Below are 14,152 nucleotides of genomic sequence, written 5' to 3'. Positions count from 1 at the left end.
ATAATATATCCTGGAGCTATTTGTAAACCACCTCTGCTTCACATAGAAAAATGGACATACACCTTTCAATATTTATTCTGAGCCATACTTTATTGCCAATTTGCCATAAATCTGCAACGTAGGAGCAAGGATTTGGGCATTCAGCCCTTGAAACTTTTCTGACATTTTTAGGTCATGGTGAACAACCCACTTCAATGCCATATCCTTGCAATCCCAATATCCATTGATGCCATTACTATCCACAAATATGTTAACCCATACTTTGAACTTGTTAAATGACTGAACATCCTCAGCCCTCTGGGATAAAAGAATTCCAAAGATTTACTATTTCTAGGGGGAAAGTATCTCCTCATCTCAGTTCTCAATAGCCTGCCTTTTATTCTAAGGCACTGCAGTCTGGTTCAAGACACCACAAGCAGGGAAACAACCTTTCTATATCTCTGTCTATATCTTTAAGAATTTCATAAGTTTGTGTGAGGTATTGTATTATTCTTTCAAACTCAAGAAACACAGGCCCAGTTTCCTTAATCTCTAATGCAACCTAACAAAGATTTGAAACAAACATAAACAGACATTGATGGAGAAACTCAACAGCTCTGCTAGCATCTGTGGAAAGAAAACAGAGTTAAAATTATGAGTCCGGTAGAAGAAAGGTCACTGGACTCAAAACATTAACCCTGTGTTAATAGTAGTGCTCTGCAAAATGTTCTGATGCTCCTGAGAATGATGAAGATTTAGAAGCTACTTTCATTAGTAAAATAGGTGCAATTATATATCAATAGTGTTGTTCTATTGTACTTTACAAAGATTTACACAAAATGTTCAAATAAACCCAGATCATTATTTGAAAAATACTGCTGTATTTCACCTATGGAAAAAAAAATCCCATGGCATTATTAGTGGTCTGGGATTAATGTTTGACCTGGTTTTTGATAATTTCTAAGAATTCAAGATATTACATATAGCTGTTAATATTTGCATGACTGGAATAGAGTACTCTTGATTTTATCCAATGTTTTATATTAAGGTGCCTTTGATAACTAATATTAGTACTACAGTGGAATCTTTACATTTGGATTATAAGAGTGAAACAAAACAAGGCCAGGCCACACAGTTGGACAATATTGGTGTGGTGATGGATGCGAATGATGCACTCAAGCATGTCAAATGCTGTTGAAAGATCAAGAAGCTGGAGAAAGGGAGGTGCACCATGGCCACAGTTATAAATACACCATTTAATAAGGCAATTTTACTGTTTCAGCAGGAGCAGAAACCTATTTGTAGTGACAGAAGAAGGAACAGAAAAACTTGATTATGATGTCTTCCAAATAAGTTAATGTTATGAAACCCTAGGAAGAGGAATGGAAGAGGGAAAACAAATCTAGACAATAATCAACAAGGGAACAACTTCCACAGAGAACTTTACATAATCACTGTGAAATAAGATTTGATATTAAACCATATAAAAGAGTAGTCAAAAACTCAGCGGATCCAGTACCTCCTCCTTCTGTGGAGAGAGAAATAGAGTTAATCTTTCGACTCCAGTATGATTCTCCTTCAGAATGAATACTCAAGCATCTGCAGGATTTTGTTTTTAACAGATTCCTTAAAGGTATAGGTCTCAGAGAGTATCTTAAGGCAAAGTAAAGAAAGGGAGGCATGCAGGTGAAATTCCAAAAAGTAAGATTAAGAAACTGAAGAAATGGCTACTAATTGAAAGGTGGAAGAAATCAGCAATGTACATGAGTGCAAAATTGGATCAACATTGTATTCTCAATTGATTGCTTGGCTAGAGGAGGTTGTGGATGGAGGATGAGATGAGGCCATAGGGAGATTGGAAATGAGTAAATCTATAGTGAGATTGGGGTGGCGCAGTGACTCAGTACTGCTACCTCACAGTGCTAGATACTCAGGTTCGATTCCAGCCTCAGGTGACTGTCTGTGTAGAGTTTGCACATTCTCCTTGTGTCTGTGTGGGCTTCCTCCCACAATCCAAAGCTGTTCAGGTTCAATGAATTGGCCATACTAAATTGCCCATAGTGTTCAGGCATGTGTAGGTTAAATACATTAGTCAGGGGTGAATATAGGGAATGGGTCTGAGTGGGTTACTTTTTGGAGGATATGTGTGGACCTGTTGAGTCGAAGGGCCTATCTCCATCCCGTAGGAATTCTAATTCTAGAGCTTTGAATTTTTAATTAGCAGTGTTGCTGGACTAGTAGATAATATTTAGCCTACAAGCACAGAGGTGGATTGGTGAATGGGACTTGGTAGAATTTAGGATATAAGCAGCATAATTTTAAATGAGTTCAAGTTCATGGAGGATTGAAAATAGGATGTTGCATAGGAAAGCATTACTGTAGGCAAACCTGGGTGGAATTAAAGCATGTACCCATCAGCATCAATGCAAGTGCTAATGCCAACAATCATGTAGGCTGTCTGCTTGGGACTACATTGTAGATTTGAAAATATTAAAAATATTGTCAATGCTAGCAATTATATTTCCCCTGTTCATTTTATATGATCATTTGATAAATATCTTTTGTCCTGGGAAAAATGTAAAATTATTTGTGTTTGTAGCTAAAACGTGGACCCAAGTTAATCAAAATACTCAGGGGAAGAAATCTATATATCTTAGAATGAAAACTTCTTGTAAATATATTTACTATCATTGCAATATATAGTCTGTATTGGATTAAGCCAAGAGTTCAGTTTTCCAAAAATGCATACTGTACAGCCACTTGAAATTTTTAAAAAATTGCAATTCTGGGAAGCCAATTTAATTCCTCCAGCCTTACAACAATTGCAGTCCATCGACAATGTAATTTTAAACGGTTCTCAGGCAATTCAGTAAATTTTAGCTATTTTATAACATAACCTCCAGAATGAGAAGATGCAGTTTTGTCTATCGAGTCCACTTCATATTGGTTTCCCTTTCCCTCTCGTGAAAAGAACAATCAAGCAGCACAGATAATATTCGTCTAAACCTCTAGCTCGCTTATTAACACATATTGATCCAATTCATTTCATAATCGGTCCATTGACCTCAGAATTAGTTGACATCTCTGAGTGCATATACTTTTTTTTTAATAGTCTCTAACATTGCTCAAGGCTTATGACTTTTTACGTGTGTTTTTTTTCCAGTGCTTGCTGCTCATGCGAAATGGTGTTTTTTAACTTCAAACTTCCCTGCAAGCTTCAACTGTTAATGAAAATTGACAGTCCTGACAGTCAGTCAACGTTAAATTTGACCAAAGGGTTAAAATACAGGAGCTTAGTAAGTGATTGTATTGACTCTCTTAAGATAGTCGTTCTGTCATCTTGCCGAAACACTACTTAAACCTATTGTTGACCAAAAGTGGTTCATAGACCGTTTCTACTTTTCTGATTCCCCTCCCCCCACCCCCCGCATCCTTTTTGTTGCATTCTTAATCACTTCTTCAAACTTTATCTCAATATTTCTCTTGTTCGCTTCTGCTGCTCTCCTGCCAAGTCCCCTTGTTATTATACTGTGTTTTTAATAACTTCTAAAGAGCTCCAGCTGTGGAAAGCCTTACTTCCCTCAGACCATCTACTTTGAAAACTCATACTCGGCGTCACCTAACGGTCACTGGATTAATTTGTCTAAATACAGTTTTGCATCGTTTACAGCACAGAAAGAGGTCAGTCCACCCCATTGGCCCATAACAGTGGCCAGCTCCGATCACCTTTATCCATCTCACCCTGCAAACATATCTGATCTTTTTAGTGCACTTTTTGCTGTTTAAAGTCATGTTCTTTCATCTAGACTTCTCAAGTAAGAAAGGGTACCATCTTCTTCAACTACAAAGGCTTCAACAGACAGTATAACTGCACGACAATCCAGATCCTACTTAAATTGGATACACTGACGTTTCCCTCTTGTTCAAATAGGATGTTCTCCCTGTCATCATATCGCAGTCCACGAAAACTTTATTCATTGCAAATTTAATTCTCAAATTGAACCACAGTCATCCCAATCTCACTTTCAGCCTCCAATATTTATGAAAATTCATATGACTCTCATTCTAAGTCTGCGCTTTTGCAGTTAGGTAACAACCGGTTATTTCGTTAATGCACCGCCTGTTGATCGTTGAAGCATCCGAACGCTAATCCCAAATTGATCTGAATTCGGGGCTTTGCACTTGGATTATTTCACTGAAGCCCCTGCCTCTTTCAAAAGCGAACAGTTTATTTGAAGACATCGAGTTCTGTGATAATTGAAGATAATTATATTAAGAAAAGACACTCGTTGTGATCACTTTCAATGTACAATCTGCATTTATCAAAATCAATTAATTCAATTTAAACAACTCACCATATTTAATGCAATGACCTGGCCGTTTATTTATTGCTAAAAACAAAACAAAACCTTCATCTATAAATTGGTAAGTACTCAAACTGATGCATCTCTGAAAATTGGATTGTAAAATAATAATCTGAATGTACCAGTATTTGGTTATCCTACTACATCTTTTTTTAGTAGCACACTGGGTCTAATCTTCTATTTTACTCGTCAGAACATAGGTTTATGCGTTTGAGCCATCCATTTGGATATAAAAACTGTCCAAATGCAGTTTTTAAAAAATCGCACATTGTCAATTCGGTCTGTCATTTTCTCGCATCATTCTTTGAGTAACTTTGTGTGGGATCGGATTGCAGATGGTGGAAATCTGTCAACGCTGGGAGCAAAAGGCCTAGATATTATCAGAGCCGGAACGGATTTAGATAGCAAAAAAAGAACAGAAATCTAAACTGAAAAATCAGAGAGTCCGGAAATTCTGTTGTTTCCGGATAGTGACAATTCATCTCTTCATCGAGTTGTGAAACTGGAATTTTGCATGCACAAATCACAAACCTTGGAAAATTCCCATATTAATAGCCTTCCTTTAAGAGATATTCAAGAGAAAAAGTTATGGTGTTGAAAGAAGTGCTAACAATAGATTATTCCATCACAGAATTAGGCGAAATGTTTTATTTCTCTGGACCCTACCCAATGAGATTATGAACTGAAAATTTAGAAGGTGTTTTCCATACAATTACTCCACGTTTGGTGCAAACCTGGAGACTGACAATCGGATAGTATCCATATTAATTTTAGGGGAATATCAAGGTGGTAGCCACACTATTAATGTGGAAAATGAATGCAAACGGTTCCATGTATGTTAACTATAGCCTTCGCCCTGAGTTTTGATATTCTATATACAACCAGCTACCAGTGCATTGCTATATTGTTGACATCATAGTAATAACCAACACCCTTAAAAACATCCGGATATTGGAAATCAATAACTTTCTTTTGTGAAAATGACTTGGAACGTTTTAATATCTGTTTATTATAAATTGGACAACGAGTTAAATGAGAGGAGAGAAGGTGCAAGGTTTACAGATCAGGCTGCATAAAGAGATTTTTTTTCAAGGGGGGAAAACAGATGTGTGTGCAATTGGTTGTAAATGGGTTATAGAAAGGGCAATTTGCTTTGAAGACCATAGGCCTAAGTGCCTAGAAAAAGGAGGATCGTGCTGATCTAAAGACGGCATTGTGGAGAACGCTATTGAGTTACTGTACACAGTGCTCAAACGTAATCAGACTAGCAGGTGCATTAGCTGAGGCACAATGACTGCAGTGGAACACGCAGCACTGGCTGTTAATGAAGCGCCCATACTTAGCACGCACGTACACCGTGCCTTTTGGAACCAAAGCACATAAGCAAGAGTGAAATCTCCTCCCTAACAATCTCGTTCAAAAATAAAAACTGCCTTTGAGGTGAAGTCACTGTGATAGGAAAAAGAATTAAATTAATTTACCCATATGGCAGATCGGTGTGGAAATAGATTTTTTAATGTTTGAAAAATAATGTTATCCGATTTTGTAAAGCATCGCCTGTGCTGTGCTTTTAAGCAGCTGTGTTTTTGTGTGTTTGGGGGAGGTGGTATGGAGTTGCTGTCCACGTTCTAGAAAACGGATGAAGCTGCACTGTCAATTCCTGGAGCCCAGGTCAATATTGTCGAGACTATTTCCCAACGTGCTATTACCAAACTGTACACTGGAATTCTTGGAGTAAGATCATAGCAGTTCTTAGCATTAAAATGAATGTTCCAGAAAAAAAACCTGCTAGTCATTGGATCTGATCAAGATCCGAAAGAGAAAAGGTTGATCAATACTTCCAAAATAACTCTTCGGAAAAAGATACATCTGAAACCTTAACTGCTTTAGGCCCTTCAAAAATTGATTTACTCCCTGCGTATTAAAGGAGTTCTTAAAATGTTTTTATATTCAGATTTTCTGCATTTCTCTTTATTTATAAAGTTTTACATCTCAAATCTTTTTGTTTATCTCCAAATTTATAATATCTAATTACCCGCAATGATCTTCTGCTTTGAGTAAAAACAGATTTCTATAAATCATCAGGAAAACGGTCTGCCTGAAATGTCTGGTTTGTTGCACCTTTCATTGCTTCTGCTCAAATCAGAAAAGTAAGATGTTGCAGATTAAAGATATGGCTTATTGAACAGAAGGAGAACGTAGACATCTCATTGGTGGCAATGCCTTTTACATTTATGAATATATTTCCTCATAGTCTCAAATAAACTCGGCGATATCAAAGAAATAATTTCATTATCTGTACATACCGGGCCTTTAAATACTAACATAGCTTTATTGATGAGAATTCCAGGTGAATTATCAGGAACTGGGCCTCAAGGTTGAATGACAAAAGTAAACCTATTAGGAAATCAGTGAAGCCAGCGTTTCTGCACCTTAGATGGGAGGGACTCAATGTCTAATGCGAAGTCGTTTAAAGCATTGAATTATTCACCTTTTCCACTTATAAACTCAATCGTGGCACAGTGGTTAGCACTACTACCTCACAGCTCTAGAGACCCGGGTTCAATTCCCACCTCAGGCGATTGAGTGTGTGGAGTTTGCACATTCTCCCCGTGTCTGCGTGAGTTTCCTCCCACAGTCCAAAGATGTGCAGGTTAGGTGAATTGGCTATGCTAAATTGCCCGTAGTGTTAGGTGTAGGAGAATGGGTCTGGGTGGGTGCGCTTCGGTGGGTGGCTGTGGACTTGTTGGGCCGAAGGGCCTGTTTCCACGCTGTAAGTAATCTAATCATAAGGTTTGAGGTGGCGGTATTCCTGAAAACGATTAAAATGGAGTTGGTACTATTTTTTAGTTGGGACAGAAAGTTTGCCCATTGGAACTAAAATCTCATTTTCCTCAGTTGGTTGTTGAGTTCCTGTTTCTACCTGAATCCTTTATTTTTTGAGTTTTTCTTTAATTTGCGGGTCACACTGGTTACTTCATGCTCGCTTTAGTGGAGATAGTTTGGCGAGTGTTGTTTGAATTTGAAATAATGTGACTGCGTGAATGAGTGTTGTATGGAACCTCGGATCTAACTAAGGCGAATCAGTTAAGTGAATAAAGAGTGACGCCTTTGTCCAAACAAATTATGGACCTAACATGTCGATATTTGTCCCTCTGGTACCTTTCACCATTAACGTCAGTTCCACTGAATTCCGGTTGATGGCTTTTGTGTTCGAAGTTCTCATTATTACATATCAATTAATACTGGTTCGGTTCTTTACTCCTGTTCCTCTGGGCAGTGCGGGAAGATAACCTAACCATTTCTGTTTGGGAGATTGGTTTTATTTTCTATTGGGCACCATCCGAATTAGTTTCTTGATATTAACAGATTTGCCTACCATTCGTTTTTTTTCCATTATGGCAATATCTGGGTGTTAATGAACGAAGCAACACAGCCAATGCGAGGAAAATTAGAAAGAGAGGGTGTAAATGTGACCTGACCATGCCATAAAGCTCGTCTTCAATTAGTTTCCATCTTTTTTTGTCGCGTTTTCTCGCCAAAGCAACCTCGAAAATCCATCAACTAGCCAGATCACTGCAACATTTACGACGTCTTTCCCTGTTATGGTGTCCTTTCGAGAGTCAGTAATACAGAAGGATGTTGGAACTTATCAAAAATAAAGGAAAGCCCGGTTGCATGGCTCCTAGCCGTGTTATAAATGACCAACCTTGTAATTTAATTGAGTAATGGGAAATTTGGAGACAAACCGGACGATCGCTTGCCTTGTTGGGATGAATTCCTTTTATTTTTTTCCCTCAATTAAACTCACCATGACCCTAGAGTTTGGAGGTCTGTCACATAAGGATGATAGGATGTCAATGCTGTCAATAAACAGGCCCGGATGCATGGGTTCCGAGCATCGGGACCCACTAAGACCAAGTACCATTTGCTCACACATTTGCTTACACAAAGAGTAGATAGGGTTTATCCCATGGATTGTGACGTGAGGAACAGACAAACATAAAAAGAATGATCCACTCCCCCCGCCCCCCCCCCCCCACCCCCCATGAATTTCTTGCCGTGTTAAAGAAAACTCGAAGCAACTTTTGATTTTTTTTTTAAGTATCGAATCTGGGTTCATTTATTGGAACCTATGTAATTAACGCTGGATCTCAGACCATACATAACTCCGATTCCTGGGCGCCATGTTTCTGAAGTGGGTTTTTCACATTCCGGTCACGTAAATATGACAATAAAGGTGAATCTTCAAGAATTTGATTCAAAAGGAGTAAGCAATTGGGGGTTTGGGAGCAGAAATTGACTTGGGGTCAGTTACAGTCGAATTTCCGATTGTTTGGCAGGATTTGGAAATTGGACGATGGGGTTCCTATTGTAATTTAGAGAAATACAAGCGATGTTTTATTAAATCCCATTATTTGATGTGCAGGCAATAAGTATTCCAGCACATGAGATGGCTGATGCTAAAAGCGCCAGGCCGCGTTTACAAACAGTACACTCATTCATTCATTGCATTGCACAAGCGATTGTGGCGTCTATTTGAGCTTGTTACATTCACAACTTTAGGGGCTGCATTTAAGAATCTTCTTCGGGTGAATTGGGAGCGTGAGACCGAAAACTGCACCGTAATACAAAATGGCTGGTTGTGAAATTACCAGCCCTCTTCCGCCTGTCCTTGATAGTGGTGATGAGAGGTGGGAGGAACGGTTATCGACGACATTCCAATTGCAACTCGGCGTCGCATTCCTCCTGCCTGACATCAACCGGCAAACAAACCAAGCGCCGTACTCAGCCCGACTCAACCAATCCTGTCTATTCACTGTCCGAGTCAATGGGAGAAGGGGCTCTCACGGGATACGAAATCGACGTTCACTGAGCTTCTCGTAAAAGTATATGGGTTACAAAAGCCGGTTTTGGAATCTATCCCTCAGTTACAATTGCACAGCTCAAAAAAAAGGATTCAGCAAAAAAAAAGTAATTATGAATCTGATGCTTCCCTACGACCATTCATTCACAAAACGCATTGCCTCTCCCCAGACGCTATTGCGGAATCCTTCAAATCCGGTTATGGACATAAATCATACAAAACATCGGCAGCGATGCGTTGGATTATTGAGATTCACAACGCAGGTCAAATATCAGGTCCACGCCTGCAAACGGCGGCAAGTCATTCCAGGCTTTAACGTGAAGAAGCTACACTCTTCCACTTTTAATTATCTGGAATCTACCTAAAATGGGCGTTGCTTTCTTGCAAGGAAAGAGAACACGCCGGAGTTAGATTTGGTCTTTCCGCCACTTGATAGTCAGAGTTTGAGACGCGCTGACCTCTGTGTGGTTTGGTGGCTCGAGGGTACACCAGTAAATGAACATAAAATAAATCCAAGGCTTTCAATCTATTTCCGGTGCAGATAAGCGATCTAACACAATATCCCTGACATATAAACTATTGGCAGAAGAACTCAAATCAAAATACAACCATGAGCTATCCTAAATACCTAATCTGTATTTAATCCCTGCTCGGATAATTCCAATGTTAAATAACGAATACATCTGTTGACCAATTCAAATTCTAGATGATGTCGTGGAACTGCTCTGAGAATTTATTCTGAATGACTATTTTACCAACCTGTATGTTGTATAAAATCTCTTATAACTTCATATGTGAATATGGGTATAATTTTATCAGCATGAAAGTTGCTGACAACTCAGTGATAATCTGCAGGAGAAAATTATTTCAGTGTAATTTAACTTACTGCAGACTATGAAAGCACATTTAATGCATTTTCTACCCAACTGGCCGTGAACATTCCAGTTTACTATAATACTTTACAATTCAATTGTTCCACCAGAATGTTTCTCGATTGCCTGGTTCAGTTTCCGTTTAAGATTCAAGATAGGGGTCTGTTAATTTGCAAAATAAAAAGAGAAATACTAACTTTTTTTAAAAAATCTGTTTTAGGTGAGGGGTGAAGGAACTGCATTAAAGCTGTTTTAAACAAGCCTAAATGTCACCTCCTTCCGGCACTGTCCATTGTGATTTATGTTTGAACTCGTCTGGTGAACCTTGGCCTCTGTCCATTAAAAAACCCTGTAGGGTTAATAATAATCGATTAAACGGATTATCATTCGATTCAGCGATGACACTGTTTAACAAGTCCGTGTTCGAGGAGAGGGGACGGCTGGCTGAGGTGACATTGCTCCGCAAGGTTAGTAATTCAACTCAGGCATTGTGTCAACCTCATTGTGGTACCAGTTAATAGTCCTAGCTGTAGAGGTTTGTGTCGGGTCAACAGTGTCACTACCCAAATAGCAACCGCCAATGACCTCTGATTTATTCAAAAATTGGACATGCCTTTCCTTCCCTCTCAAATGCCAGCAAAGCACCACCATTCCACAACTTAGCCATTTAGAGCTCGACTTCTCAATGTCCACACAAGCAGCAACGTCTCTGACCCTAACACACACACCTCCCCCTCCCATCCCCATCCCAAAAGCCAGTAGCCTTAACAAATGCACATGCAGACATTCCTTACCTTTACTCCAGGGTCAAAATGCAGTTCTCTTTGCAGTTCCAATTCACCCGACTGCCAACAAGCCAAAGTTGTTGAAGTTTAGAGATCTTTCGTCTCCGCTGATACTGAAAAGTTACCAAACTCAGCGCACCCCACCCCCACTCTCCTTTTTTTTTAAAAAAAAACCATCCCGGCAGCGGCTTGCTGCAACGTGTTGAGCCTTTTTACTCATGACTCGATGCCAATCAGGATGAAATGGGAGTACATATATGATATGGCAGATATTTCGGCTACAGCATAATTTGTGTCCCAAAACCACAACAGTGCGCTTTAAGTTTGATGCACAGGCGCCCAGACAGTGCCAAGTACAGGGTAGGAATAAAGAGCAATTGTTGGGACGGACAAAAGGCCCGAGACGGGGGCGAGCATAGCTCTCAATAAAGCCCACGAACTTGCACTTGAACTTGGCTGTCCATTCTGTTTCAAACTCGCCACAATTCCATTTGAAGCATTCAGTAATGTAATAGCTGAACATTTCTAATCAGAAATGTTACATGGATCTTCAGTTATCCATAGTTTTCAATTCTGAGCCAATGGTCTGCATGTAAAGAGCAAATGACAATTGGAAAAGTTTCAATTTGCTGCTCTAATTCTCGAACACCTTGCTCAGTCAGCAGACTTGCTTCAACACGATACCTGCTGCTCAGAAGCGTGTTCAGGTTGAAACGTTAGTGTATGTAATCATATTTCTTTCCACCCAGGATTAATTGCAAAGAAAATGCAAGCTGTATTAACCGTTGTAGGTTGCTAATTTAATTTGTGGTTAGGTAACTAGGTCGCAAGCACTACCTGGGAAACACAAATTGGATGCTATTCTGGTAATTTCAGAATAATTTCCTAAAGCTTTTGAAAAAGACGTAACCTGAAGTGAAATTTGCTGCTTTAATGGACCAAATAACAAAATACCTTGAGGATGGACGATAAGTTGGTATTTAACAGTACTGAACAACATATTGAGTAAACTTTCTTAAAGAGCAATTACAATCAAGAAGGACGAATAGCTTCCTTCTGTAAGATTCTATGATTGTTTCAAATTCTCCCGCCTGCTTCTAGTAATTTGATATTCATCGTATTTAAAGTGTTCGAGTCTGTCCATCCTTTGGCAAACATGGTTTTATAATTGTATTTAAAGATAAGGTACTGAAAGTAGACCACCGTCTTAACCTCGCTAGTTGACCCCAAATAACCCCTATTCAAACAATAGTCTCAAGAGATTTAACAGGCGTGGTAGACACAAGTGGTAATGATCACGGCGGAGCGGGTCACCTTTTTCTCTCTAACTGTAGCGTGAAGTTATTTTCTTTAAGTGAGTCATCTCTACAGACATTGGTGGGAAGGGTATGTTGCATAAACGGGATTTAGTATCTTTGGCGAACATATTTTCAAGTATTTAAAAGTATTTCAGAGTTTCATTTGGAAGCAGACAACTTCAAGAGGCATTTGTGAAGCGTATGAACCTCAGTCTTAAAATGGGGAATGAAATGTCCTCAAGGTTGATTGAGATTTTCTTCCTCTCTGTCTCTTCTGGGCAACGGGTAAACTGCTTGGCGCCTCTTGTCTCATTCGCTTGCACACACTGTTTCTGTACGTGTGTATGTGAGTGAGTCTGTGTCTGAGAGTGTGAAAGAAGCGATAATGGGATTCCGAGCACGTCCCCCGTCTCCTCCTGTCATTCGCGAGTTAATTAAACAGCTAATAGCAGCTGCCGATGAGGTCATTTCATGCAGTTTTCATGCAAATCCGCTAAATTCAAAACAAATTTGAATAAAAAGGTCTTTGTAGTCTGCTTTTTTATGTTGTTTCTCAAAAGCTCTGTGCGTTACAGAGAGAGGGCGAAAAAACTTTCCAGCCTCCACGTCCTCATCAGCCTGAACTGAATTCAAAGAAAATTCAGGCGGAAAAGAACCGTTTCTCACTCTTTCCCACAATAAGTGTGTGTCTGACGGATATTTAAATTCGCCCGTTCTGAAATACAATCAAAATCGACCAATGTGTTAGGAATGAGTTGGGTGGATAAATAAACTGCCTACAGTTAACCTCAATTCAACTATATATTTCAACTCCGGTTACGCCAACAAACTGGGAGGTGGGAGTAGGGATACATTTTTAAATTAATCTAAAGTTTGTCCCTGTTGGGTCCGGGTCTTAAGTTTTTTCTTCAAAATTTTCTAATCAACCTGTTCAGAGGTGTTATTACACACCTTTGCAAAAGGTGGGACTCGAACCCAGGTCCCCTAGATCAGAAGTAAGAGAGCCACAACTGCACCACAAACACCCTCTGCAACGCTAATAGATATTTTCTAATCAAGCTGTTCAGAGACATTATAATATACTTTATAAGCAGGTGGGATCTGAACCGGGATCTTCTGGCTCAAAGTTAGGGACATTACCACTGCTAGCAGAGGCCCAAACTTTAGTCTATCATTCTCGCTTTATCCTCTCAGCCTCTTTGAAGACCATGTGACAACACGAACTTGCCACGGCAACTGGAACCATTCAAATCCAGACCAGCTAGTGCACCATTAAAATGCAGCAGCAAGCTCGGGGGTCTGAATGGACGACCGTTTCTATTTTGTTTTTATTCATTCATGGAAATAGGGGGTCGCTGGCTAGACCAGCTGTTATTACTCATCTCTAATGCCCAGAGGGCAGTTAAGAGTGATCCTTATTATGTTGGGTCTGGAGTCACATGTGGTCCAGACCAGGTAAGGATGGCAGTTTCCTTCCCTAAAGGATATTAGTGAACCAGATGGGTTTTTTCTGACAATCACAATGAATTCATCTTCATCATTAGGCTACTAATTCTAGGTTCTTTTTTTTCGAAAAAAGATTCAAATTCTATTTAGAAAGTGTCTTTAGTAGCGTAAAAGATCCCGGGGTGCTCTGTAGGGGTGCTAACAGATGCAATTTTACATTTAGCCATAGAAGAAGAATCTCAGTTAGGTCAGCTAGATTTGACCATGGTTTTATTGGAGACTCTTTTAGGGCTATTATCGCTCAGTGGTTGTGTCCCTACTTCTGAAACAGCAGGACCCAGATTCAAGACCCAACTCCTCCAGAGGCTTGCAATAACATCTCTGAACATGTTTGGTCAGAAGCTATCTAAGGTAGGTTTTAGAGGTGCACTGGTTGTATTCCTCTCCCTGAGTCAGAGGGCTTGGGTTCAAGTCCCATCTGCTCCAGAGCTCCCATCCACATCATAACACATCTGAATTTTAAAAAATCTGCAATTGTCCT

At 39.6% G+C, this 14,152-nt stretch overlaps 1 long non-coding RNA gene across 1 annotated transcript in view; it reads right to left on the bottom strand.

Annotated features, from left to right (window-relative positions):
* The window catches only part of LOC140469004 (uncharacterized), a 191,241-nt gene extending 179,904 nt beyond the window's left edge, over positions 1–11,337 (bottom strand). The window contains exon 1 of the long non-coding RNA XR_011955918.1: positions 10,877–11,337. This is a non-coding gene — a long non-coding RNA (uncharacterized lncRNA). The remainder of the gene's footprint in view (positions 1–10,876) is intronic.
* Positions 11,338–14,152: the final 2,815 nt, after the last annotated feature.

The sequence above is a fragment of the Chiloscyllium punctatum genome, chromosome 48 (assembly GCF_047496795.1).
Source record: "Chiloscyllium punctatum isolate Juve2018m chromosome 48, sChiPun1.3, whole genome shotgun sequence".
Lineage (NCBI taxonomy): Eukaryota > Metazoa > Chordata > Chondrichthyes > Orectolobiformes > Hemiscylliidae > Chiloscyllium > Chiloscyllium punctatum.
Note: the sequence above shows the minus strand (reverse complement) of the source record. Positions and strands in the feature narration are given on the sequence as shown.